Source organism: Labrus mixtus, chromosome 1 (genome assembly GCF_963584025.1).
Source record: "Labrus mixtus chromosome 1, fLabMix1.1, whole genome shotgun sequence".
NCBI lineage: Eukaryota > Metazoa > Chordata > Actinopteri > Labriformes > Labridae > Labrus > Labrus mixtus.
Genome location: NC_083612.1, coordinates 21592875 through 21605363, shown reverse-complemented (window position 1 = coordinate 21605363; position 12489 = coordinate 21592875). Strand labels below are relative to the sequence as shown.

General features: G+C 41.2%; 1 long non-coding RNA gene and 1 other non-coding gene across 7 annotated transcripts in view; both read left to right on the top strand.

The window, feature by feature from the left end:
• The first annotated feature begins 3048 nt into the window (after positions 1–3048).
• LOC132974339 (uncharacterized) overlaps positions 3049–12489 on the top strand; it is a 95533-nt gene continuing 86092 nt past the window's right edge. The window contains exon 1 of one of the 6 annotated variants that reach the window (XR_009673115.1): positions 3049–4987. This is a non-coding gene — a long non-coding RNA (uncharacterized LOC132974339). The remainder of the gene's footprint in view (positions 4988–12489) is intronic. The other 5 variants (XR_009673114.1, XR_009673111.1, XR_009673113.1 and 2 more) reach the window with 5 other exon arrangements.
• LOC132980384 (U1 spliceosomal RNA) lies at positions 9486–9649 on the top strand. The gene has a single exon (XR_009674163.1). It is a non-coding gene; the product is annotated as a U1 spliceosomal RNA (small nuclear RNA).

Here is a 12489-nt window from a genome sequence, read left to right as displayed (position 1 = left end):
GGATCTCCCCTCACCCTGGTCTCACCCAGGTCAACCCCTTTGGCTCTGGCTGCCAGCCTTTTTCCCACACTCACAAAATGACGCTCCTCCTTGGCAACGCGCGGTGGAGGTGTGTGATGCCAAACGAGTTCCTCGTTACCTCCCTCCCACTCGGTTGGTAGAGGCGTTTGGAAGAACTACAGCGACATCTGCATGTGCCATGGTAACAAAGCGCCAGGCTTATACCCACCCACACTGGGCTTCCCCTGCCAGCCTGCTCCCCGTCTGTGCTGCCCCTCCTCCTCACCTGCGGCAATCATTTCTCAAATTACTAAACATAGCTAATTGTGGGAGGCGTGAAGCTCACTTCATTTGAATATTCTGGCTGGGGGGGGGGGGGGGGGGGGGGGGGGGGGGATTTGCCTTGCATAGGGGAAGAATTAAGCAAGGATTTCTGGAAAAAGGGAATATCTGCAATTAGACTCAAATGTCTCTGTGGGGAAATACATTTTTGCCAGGGTATTGTTGTTTTCTGTGCAGTTAAAGTTGAACCTCACCCAGGCATTTTCTTTTAAAATAACATTCATTTTGGCTCCTTATTTTAAATAAACATTTGTCTTTGTAATTCTTTTAGCAGACTCCTAAAGAAGCAGGATTTTGGCTCTCCTTTTATACTATAAAATTGGATTTATCTTGACATAAGATTAATTTAAGAGGCGATTGTTGTGCAACTCTCAAAGTGCTATAGTCCCTCAGTGTGTTTTTCATCAATAACTTTATCTGCCTGTATGTTATGTGTTGTGATTACTTGCCAATAGTTAATCCAAATATCATGGGCCTTGTTGTGATTTACAATCGTCGGGTCTGGTTGAGGGATTTGTTTTTGGGGGTGTTAAAGTGAGGAACAATTCGATTTTTGTGTATGGAGATGTTGTGAAAGACAAAAAAAGAGAGGAGGATATTCCTATCAAGGCAGTTTGATTTAAGTCACTTATACTTTATCCAGCCTGTCTCGCACTTGTTCTGAGTAGTCATCTTCAATCTTCTTGCCTTCATTTATGAAACATTTAAACCCCAAAAACTTGAAGCGATCAAATGATGAACTTCTCATTTAACCAAGGTTTTTTCTATTCGCAATCTAGCGGATCAATGCAAATTGTTCCAATTTTATTTTTTCTAATTTCAGTTTCCTTATCAAATCCACAAACATCCATTAGTTCTATATGAACAGACATTCCCTGTATGTGAGAAGGTTCCTTGCACAGATTGAAAGGTGCTCAATTAGTCCGTGTCGGAAAGGTTGAGCACCCTGACTTTTTAATTAATGTTGAATTAAACGAATTGGCAGGTTGCCAGAAACCAGGCACACAGCTTGAAGATTGTCATCGCATAATGAGCCGCTTTTTTATATTTCATGCTTTTCTGTTTCCAGCCCCTCGCTCTCCGCTGCCATTTGCCTGTATGCTTTAGCGATTTAATGATATGCAAATGAAATATGCATAAAACCATTCTGCTGCAGGATGATTAGGCACAGAGGACATTAGCCAGTGCCCGCCACAGTGTCTGTTGTCTCCTCTGCATTCCGCTTCGACCAAGCGCCAACACCACCAATCTAAGAAAGATTGATTCTGCTAATGCACTTATCATAAGAATACCGCAAATAAAATCCAATTTTGAGAGAAATTAGATTCCAGAAAGGTATCTTCTCGCTCCAGTTTTGTAAGATCCAACACCAGGAGAGGCAGATGTCTTCATACGTGATAGTTGGTGCTCTAGAGAGCAGGCAGAGACCAAAGAGAGCAAGCTTTCCAAGAGGGTGCATTGAACATCACTGGCAATGCAGGAGCTTTTCTCTGCTTGTTTGTGAGTACTGTGGCATTATTTGACTACTGGCATATAACGAAGGAAGAAAAATACCCCTGTTCTTGCTTTCCCTCTCTCCCTCTCTCTTTCACACACACACACGCACACTCCACCCCCATTTCATCCTGCTCTCTCGTGCAAGCCCTCTTTTTTTTTTTGTAATCCATTTGTGTAATGAAGACGCAACACAATTAACATTCTCCATGGAATTATATAGAAGGGTGATTATCCAAAGTTCATTAGTGCCGGAAAGATTATAATATCCGCATTTCCCCTCGATAGTTATGGGAAAAAAAGTACAAAACCAATTACAAATTAAGTTGTTAATCAGATTTGTTGTGATCACCCGACATGACATTTGAGATGCCCCAAAAGATGCCATCTTTCATGCGGTCTCTCCTCAGCGGTAGTACAACCAGATCCAGGCATCTTGGTAGTGCCAAGGTTGGGTTTCCAGCACAAAGATTTTATAATCCCTCCCTTTGGATGACTTCCTCAATTATTCATATTGCCAAACCATGCTTCTTGTCCAAAGAAATCCAGGAGGAAAAAAATATTGCAACAATATTGTTTGGATTTGATGAAAATCCTTGCGTCGTTAATTACTGTTTTAATTCCGTCTATGCATATTAACGATGACAACGAACTAATTGAAAGCCTCCATTGTGCTTCTTTTTAGCGATGCCCATCCTTGGCTCCGTGCCCGATGCCAGCGCACCTCGCGGGAACCAAAGACACCTCCGGACCCAGAGTGTACCCTGGACAGCAACTCAAGCCAGTTGGTAAGTCTGTGTTGCATCTGTTTATGATAGTGTAGCGCAGGAGGGAATATCCTGAAAGGGTGGAGTTTGTTCATTTCTTTTGGCGGCAAGAAAGGGGCAAAAAAAAAAGTCGCCGAGATGTGGGATGTGGGTGTGGAGGATGTAATGAGTTCCCACGGCCTCACTACCCCCAGTTTGGTTGCAGGCAGGCCAGCACCTCCCCCTCAGTGTTTCTTGAAGTCAAGTTTCCTCCTTCTCCATGTGCCTTCTGTACCCATTCGTCTGAGTTTCTGTTGTGTCCATGCCACTCTCTCACTTGGCTGTCATGCAGCCGGACTCTATATTGAACCTACAGGAATTCATATCCTGTAGGGCGAAATAAGATAAACCCAAGAAATTGCTGTGTTCATCACTGCTATTGCTTTGCTTGTTGCGGTTGTAAACATCCATGCTCCTTTTCAAATGAAAGTTGTTCTGTTGCAAAAGTTGCTACTGTTACATTAAAAATACTCTAAAGGGAAACCAGGATGTGTAAACAGTTTTAAGCAGAAGTTCAAATATAGGATGGAAGTAAACCAAATCTTGTCTGTCCACTGATTATAATTTGCGGTTCATTAGTATGCATCCTCATGTTTGCATTTGTTGTCTCTCTCTTGTGTCTCTGACTTTGTAAACAGCTGCTATTGAGCTTCAGGCACAGTCCCAGAGGCCCCCCCTCCCCTCCCTTGCACGCAGGCAGGCATGCCTGTGATTGGCAGATTGGCAGTGTCTGTTGCAGCAGTGCCTATGGTAGATGTGGCTGCCAGCCAGTGCAATAAGAAATGGCAGTTTACACTTGGGAAAATGTGAGGTAGGGGGGGAAGGGAGTTGGCACATAAAGAGGCACTCCTTTCACACCCTAATAGTTGAACAGTTAGCCGCTTTTGTCTCGTTTCGTCTAATTTGTTGTTTTATCCCTTTTTAACAACGTCGATTCTTTAGTAGTTAATTCGAGTCGTTCTTTTGATTGAGGGTGGCACCCTAATTAACGAGGCAAATTTCACTCATTAGTCATAACAGATGCTGTGATGTCTCTGTTTGTTCTTTCTTCCTTTGTCTTTGGCGACTGATTGTTGAAGGAAATCCGACTTTGTTGATTCGGCTCAAAAGTGGTACGTCCCTCGTCGTTCGCCAGTTTTCGTGCCAGGTGATGCCATCATATTCCCACCAACGACTTTCACCGAAGTCCGTAAATGCTAGCTGTGAGATGAAAATAGCAACTGTCATCGCCAATATCTTCCAAGGGTATGTCCTTTACTGCAACGACGGAGTTGGCATGGCGTCTCCTGCCCAGATGGCTGGCTGGCTGGCTGCCTGGCTGCCTGGCACGGAGAGCTGTGCCTCAGATGGTTAGAGAGAGAGCAAGAAGGAGCGAGAGGGAGGAGTTTGATATTATGCCACCTCCACCCCCTCAACCATTGCTAGAACAACAAAACAGTCCACATTTTCTGTTGTTTTAGTTTTAGAATGTCCTTCTTCTTTCTTTATTCCATGTGAAGTTGCCATGGAGATTTTTCCTGCTCTTGTTCATGTGCCAGCGATCACTTCGGTGAACTTTCTGTACCTCGTCCCCTGTGCTGGTCAGATTTTACAATGTTGGTAATCCACCCTTGCACTTCCATCATGGTGCCATGCAGCAACAGCGTATCCATCTACAGGGTAGCTCAAAAACTTCACTCAGGTGTGGGTCACATTTTGAGGTCTTCATCAGCAGATGTTTACTTGTTCTCCAGGCGGCATCAAAGGATGAATGTGTAGGACCCATCTTCCTTCAAACTTCTAATATTTATAAGACTGCCCTCATCCACTAAAAACTGGAAAAATCACCATTAGAGAAAACTCAAAGCACATGATTCTACCAAAATGATGACAGGACCTCTCCTCTGACTTGATCTAACCATCTACACTACAGAGCGCAGAGAAGACCGCCTTGGTGCTACCACTGAGTGGATGGCACTGTGCCAACTTGTCTCTGCCATCAACCGCATTCGCTCCTTGTTTCCCTTATTTGCCCATCCCCTTTCTCACTCAGCCCCTCTCTTACCCACCCTCCTCCTCTCTCTAGCTTTCCTTCCACATGCCCAGCACAGCCGCCTTCCATCTCCCTTTTTCTTCTTCTACAGGCTTGACATTAATTAACATTCGGGTTAATTAATTCTAAAAGCTGGTGATTTACTCGAACAATGCTCGTAAGCCGGCTGACGAGGTGTTTTTCGCCCTAGCTTGTAACCGCAGTGCCTGGCATTAGCTGTGTCTCTGCATTTTCCTCCTCTTCACTGGTCGTGGATATAGAAAGAGAAATCCTCTACCCACAATCAGCTGTACTGTTGTGCAACACAACCAGGGTGAGCTTTGCCTTTATGTGCCACTACATAGGAAACAATCACAAGCCTCATATACGACTGTAACAGATTGAAGTTGACGTTTTGCTGGCTGATGCCATCACACAGTGTTGTCCTGACATTCAAAAATAATCAGAGTCCTTTTTTCTATACTTCCCCATATTACTCTGCATACCTACCATCAAGCACTCCCCTCTTGTTCCTCCTTCATTGTCTCTGTGATTGTATTTAATTGTACCGCAATTACTTATCTTGTTCTTTCAAGCCGCATTTGTGACCATCTGTTTCGCTGTTGGTGTTGTGGGACAGGGATGAGTAGCGTAACGAGCGGGTTGTAAACAAATGACTGTCCGTTCGGACATTTTCGATAAAGCTTTGTATATGTGTGGGGTAATTATATATTCTCGCTCATCTGATGCGGTGTCATCAGAAGCCCAGCTTGACTACAAATATATTGGTCACATCTGCCTTTCTCTTTCTTTTATATTAATACTTGTCATTTGGTACGCCGCTGAAGAGGTTAAAAAGAGTGGGACTGAAATAGTTTAATTATTTAATTAAATCCCCCCTCCCTCTTAAGAGGGTGGCACGTGGCTGTTAATTAGCAGCGCCGCAGCTTGCTTTAATGGACGAGGTAGAATAGACTAAAAGACAGATTTAACAATATCATTTATAAACCATGTGACATACTTCACATGATTGCTATATCAAGTCTTGATTTTGGCTTTTTTTTATGCCTCTATATGTAGAATGTTATGTTCATAGTTTATTTGTATAATTAAATATTATCCAAATACAGAGATAGTTCTCTTCAAAGTCTATTTTAGTCAAGGAGTTCAGGGAAGCGATTGCAAAGGTCTTCACAGTGCTTAAATGTGCTATTCTTTCTTGATTCTCATTCTTTTGTTTTTTTTTTCATTATGAAGTAAAAGCAGAGACTGGGCAATTGAGGCAACAAGAGGAATCCATTATGCAAATTGAGCAGTATTTGCATAATGTCTTCTGCCAGTAATATGCAAATGAACAGTATAATTTATTAGCGCCTGCGTCTGTCTCATAGTGTTCCCATAACTTACAAAGACTTTTTTTCCCTTCTCTCTCCTCCTATCCAAGCTGGCACGGCATGAACCGTAAGCACACCCACAAAAAAGGGTTGCTGGCTGGGTACTATGACTGGGTGGGAAAACTTGTCTGGCAGACTGATGAGGGATAAGGAGGCAGGCAAGGGGCGGGGACGCGTGGTATGGAAGAAATGTGTAGGGGGGCACATAAATCCCTCTACAAAGGCTCAGTAGCAGATGCTAATTCTCTAAAACAACTGCGAAACTAAATAAAATGAGAGACAAAAAACAAAGGAGGGAGATTTCAGCTGGGCGGAGCGTTAGCGATTTCTGACTTTTCTTTTTGTTTAGTTGCATGAGCGTTGGCACTGCGCACATTATCTGTCTTTGATGCCCGCTTTTTATTTCTTCTGTCCTCGGAGCTGGCTGCTTTTTCCTCTCGTGGAGGCTTTCCTCATGGCTCAGTTGGATGAAGGTTGGGAAGGAGAGAAAAGGGAAACAGAAGGAGAGAGGCTGCATGTCAAGGCAAGAGTGTGTGGGCTCCAGTCGATCTCCAACAGTACCCTGGGATGCCACCACTGAGACTAACCAAGCCCATAACAGAGCATCCAGGCTGTATCCAGGGAGACCAGGACCAGACACATTTTGATGGGTGATATAAATTGTACCACAGTTTTCCCGGCTTCTCACTCTCCAGCAGGATTTTGTTTGCAGCAATTATTGTGTTATAACTCATTAGCGATGAGCAGCCTGCTTTGCATAGTTGATGTAAAGCCAGAAGCTAAAGAGGCGATTCTATATTGTTCTGGAAAATAAGCCACAGAGGACTGCCTGGAGAAAAGACTCTCACAACTGCATACCAATTCATTGAAGACTTGACTGCTGACAAGAAAGTGTTGTTTTTTTTTTTTTCATTCAGGGCCTGTTCTCAAAGGTATTCCTGACTACATTTTTTTTTTTTTTTAAATCATCAACTGCCACTTTGCTGGAAGTCAGGATGCACTATTTTAACATTTCGCATACTCGACTCTGCTGAGCTTGTGACAGTACAAATATGTTTGTGCCAAGACCATCCCATTGCACATCAAGAGTGTGCCCACCTCCCCCTGAGGCTGAAGGGGCATTTGTTTTGCTCCTTGTTGGACAGTGATGTTATAGCAGCAGGCTAGTGGTTGTGTGTGCATTCATATGGGGGGGCTGCTTACTGAGAAGCAGAAAGAGACAATGGAGATTGCATAATGTGTCTCACATTATTTCTCCTAAACATGCACACAGACACACACATTCTAAACCAAAAGGAGTTTGGTGTCACCTTCTCTGTTTCTATGTTAGGACTTTGGATTTGATCAATCTGGGAAGACCAAACCCTGGAAATACCGAGCTCACTCTGCTGTTCTCTGTTTTCACCTTTTAGTGTTTTTTTTCTACAAATCTTGATTACAGTTTGTGCATTCATTCACTCATTCCAACATAGACATTTCTCAATTTGAATGTCAAGATACATTCTTTCCAAAGCTGTTTTATATCATCAGGGTTCCCGTTTGCACTGTTTTATTCCTCGTGTTCATCATGTATAACGATCAAATTGCCTAGATTCATTTTCCATATGCATTGCATTCATGCCTGCAATTATTCTCTTGAATTAGCATTCAACTGGCAGCTCTTTATACCGCACAGACCTTTCATTATGTCTAATGAATGGCTCATTTAAATGTGGAATGTTTGTACTTGAATGTTGTATCTGAATATGCACTGCAAAGTTCACATTTAAGTGGGTAGTTTCAGAAATTGTCCAGAAATAGTTTCTTCTTCCATGGCATATTACACTTGATATCCTGTGGTCATTTTTTGTAAACATTACAATCAGTTCCACAGATGTTAGTAACCATCCATTTTGACAAAGTGATTTTAAAATTGGCATGCAGCCCACATAAATACAACTGATATAAATAATTAGAAAAAAGCATTAAGTAAACAATATAAAGTTTAGAATGAAGCTTATACATATTAGGGGTGAAACAAGTCTTAAGGATTCTGACACTTACATTGAGCAAGCAGTATTAAGAAAGACTGCAGATTGCTGCCATTTAAAAGTAGAAATTAATAAGTAAGCTTATACGTTAATGCTCATTATTTTCTCAGCATTCTCATACTTTATATTTAATGGAAGCAGAGATTTACTTTGAACCTGGATTTCCTCTTATAGTGGTAGAAGATTCTTAGTAAGCCTCCTTGTTAATTCATCATAGATTTGTGTATGTGTTGGTTTTTATATGGGTTTTGTTGATGTATATGTGTGTTAGCAGTCAAATCTTTACGCTTGTTCTGTTATGTCATGTATTCTTGATCTGAGAATTAATAACAAACTGTTGGCAATGAGTAGAGTTGCCTCAAACAGAAAGTTTCCAAAGAAGTCAATCTAATCAATTCAAACATTTTTAACATCAGTAATTCTCTTTTTAGTTTCTCTTGGCCCTAATGATCAATGTAAACATGGAAAATATGTCACTTTAAAGTCAAACAGGTTTTGTTCTTTTTGTTAATACAAATAAGTTTTTTATTCATACATATTTACAGCAATAACATTGTCAAAACATATCAAAATTGATCTATGAAATTCCCTCTATAACTGAAATGTAACTGTGTTTAATAGGAACATCCAAATCGATCGCAGGCCCCTGAATCGAATCAAATCGAAATGGTATCGTGAAAGACTTTGTGATATTGGCAAAATATCGTATCGTTTATTTATACCCCTATGCCCCTTTGTCAGTTATAGAAATACATTTAAGAAATAAATACAAAGCATTGGAATCAACAATCTGCTCTTAGATCAAATGAAAACATTAAGAAACCCAGAACTTATAAGAAAAACTTAAAGTGGCTATAGAAACCAATACAATGATACAGATATGTTTTCACATTGTTTAACCTGTACAGATATTATACCAAGTGTCACAGAGTTGCTAACTGTATCAGTGAGCAACTGTGGTGTGTTACGTCCAAATTTCCCGGATTTGGATGAATAACGCATCGCTGATACTGATTCTGCAGGAAAGGTATCATGATACTATAACTAACTGGGACAAGTTAATGCCAGTTTACTTTAGAATGAAATGGTATCCAAAGTAACAAGTATGGATGTGGAAGTAGAGTACCTATGACCAACATGCTCTGTTTCATGCAATGTTCATGGTTCAATTTATTTATCACTAAGTCAGACAGTAATTGTGGTGGAATTTCTGTACAATAGAAATTACACCACTGTAATCACCAATCTGTTCATTTCTACTTATTCAAGCCCTTTCCAAAACGAACTGGGGATACCTGGGGATCCTTTGGTTCTGTTGGGCCAAGCCAAAGAAGAACATACTGACTGTACAATAAAGCTTTCATGTGACTGAATGTTGTTTATCTTTTAAGTCGTTCCTCATTTTACCATACTTACCTGGCAGGGGAGATACCATGATCAAGAAGGTGGTTCACCCATGGCGAGGCCTGGCCATTGCACTCCGGCGGGGCTGACCTATGCGAATTCCCCAAATGTGGGAATCTCGACTGCATAATTTGTGGTAGTGGGGGACTGTGTTCGCGCTCTCCCCTGATTTTTTTTTTTTGTTGTGGGCGGCAGTAGCTCAGTCTGTAGGGACTTGGGTTGGGAATCGGAAGGTCGCCGGTTCAAGTCCCGGCACGGACCAAGTCCGGAAATTGGTCTGGTAGCTGGAGAGGTGCCAGGCCACCTCCTGAGCACTGCCGAGGTGCCCTTGAGCAAGGCACCTAAACCCCCCCCCCACAAGCCCAGGAGCGCCCGCCGTGGGCAGCCCCCTCACTCTGAGACCCCTCCATTAGTGCATGTCCACAGGATCCTGTTTGTGTATTTCAGTTCATGTTTGTGTAGCATGTTTACTAGACAGAGTGTAAAAACGAATTTCCCCTCGCGGGATCAATAAAGTATAAATTCTTCTTATTATTATTTTATGTATACGTATGTCGCCAAAAGAACCTGTGATACTCCCTTCTTTCTTTATCGCTATCTTCAAACTTTTTGAGTTTGTGAGTAAAAGCTAGCATGAAACTTGAACAGGGCTTGATTGAGAGGAACATTTCTCAACATCAAATGGCTACAAAGATCTTGTAGTCACTCACCTGACCTGAGTGTGAAGTGCAGTTTTTGAAGTGCAGGCATTTTACCACCTGATTTGCAAAAATCAAAGTTTCCCAAAGTGGAGAGTTGCCAGGGTAAACCAAAAGCCTTGGGGGTTGAAGTATGTAGCTAATACAATAGAAGAAGAATATATCTTGAATTATCATCAACACATCTTATATTTTAAACCATCTTTGGCATCACTATGTTCAATGACTCCATTCTTGTGGTTTTATTGTTGTCATTGCTGAGACGACGTCATTGTAAACCTGAATATATATGAGTAATGACAATTTTGAGCATTGTAGCAGCAGAAAATTGGATCAAATTTGACAAATGTGAACCAGGAAAGTGGATCTGTTTTCAAAGAAAGTCATGAATTAGAATCAAGACTTGATTGCTACCCTCTCTGAAAGCTTCCTTCACATTCACTGCACCCTCTGACCCCTCAGCACACATTAGAAGATAAGGATTTATTTCAGCACAAGATGTTCCCATAAAAGTGGCAATCTTGTTCCACCAGCATGAAGGTTTAAGCATTCTGGGTAACAGCATCTGAAATCACAGAGACACAAATGGGTCTATCGTTAAATACAGTCCATCCATGAATAATGGAGCTTGCCTAGAATGAAAGGCACATCATGTAAAAAAATAAATAAAAGGTAGGGGTGTTATTCTTATTCTCTTTTTTAGTAAACACCTGGTTGTGAGAATAATTTGAGATCTAATTGAAAATGTGGTTCTGTAATATATTATTTGGTTTATTCAGGATGAATTATTTTTGGGTGTAATGTAATATAATATAATATAATAATAATCGGGTGACCTGCTCTTTTAATAAAGTGTTTTCAGATAACATTTGTTATGAATTGGTGCTATGCAAATAGAGATTGACTGATTGATTGAGATTGATAGATATGTAGTCCTTGGTAGTTGTTGACTTGATAGTTGTATATTTGTGTCTTTAAAAATGTTTTTACAAAACGCAACAGTGTTCGATCTGGTCTGATTATTCTTTACTGTGTGAAGAAAAGTTTAATTTCATAAAGGCTTTTGATATTTTTTGACATAGGTGTGCAACATTAGGGCAAGTGTGTGCTGTACTTGTGGGCAAGCTTAGGGACCTGTGTATGTGGGTAAAAAAAACGCTTACAAAATTGACCTGAATGGATCTCCCAGATCCTCAGGCAGGCATCTTCTCCTCAGAAAGATTGTCGAGAGAGAGAGAGAGAGAGAGAGAGAGAGAGAGAGAGAGAGAGAGAGAGAGAGAGAACTTTTCACTCACAGTCCTCTTTATCTTTTTTTTTTACTATTATCTTCTCTAAGCTTTCACATCAGGGCATGTAAAAAAAAAAACAGCCAAGTCTATAATATTTTATTATAATATATTAATCATTGTATCTGCAGTGCTTTCATAATATATATTTTTTTCTTTTCCTGATGAAGTCCATAGTTTGCCAGCTAAATGGAGCACTTGGCATGTTGCATGGTTTCAGAAGGCCATGCAGAGTAACACTTAAATGTCACTTATTCTGTTGTGACCTCATTCTCAACAGGGTATCTGGACTCAAAAGCATAACTGGACTTGTTGATGAAGTACAGTCAGACACCAAGAACAGGATATGACAGGCCAGATTAACTTATGGAAAGTGGCAGTGGATAGGGAGCAGAGTGATGACGGAAGTCTAAACTGAATGTGGTCACAGACCACACCTTGCATATCATTGCTGTGAGGGGATGTGACTGTAAATTACATTCAGCCTTGGCAAAAATCAGCAGCTCAAAGAGACATAACTATGTCAACATGGAGGTAAAACTCTCTGCATCCATAATTGTTCCATGTCTATCACTGCACAGCAGATAAATTCACTGCCTTGGCAGCAAAATTAGACTTTCATATTGAATATATTCAAGAGTGACAGTCAGTTGCAGTGCAGGTATGTGGACGTGTCTGCGTACATATGAACTATGTGTCTTTTGCTTCACTGCACTACCCACTACACTTAGCAGCTAATGCTTCCAGAGTGCCCTGCCCTCTCACGCCTGATGAACCAGACACAAGTGCCAGAGGGTAAACATGTCCACTGCCACATGTCTTTCTCCTGAATGGATGCATTTAGCATGCACCACAAGCCAAAGTCAATGGATGCATACGCATGTGTCTACTCAAACATGCAGACACATCTCTAATGAGTTTAATCCTGAAATACACACCAGTCCAGGACTGTGTCAAGCATTTATGTTAACTTTTGCATGCAAAATGCACTGACATGGTTGCAAGCAGAATGCTGCATTATTCA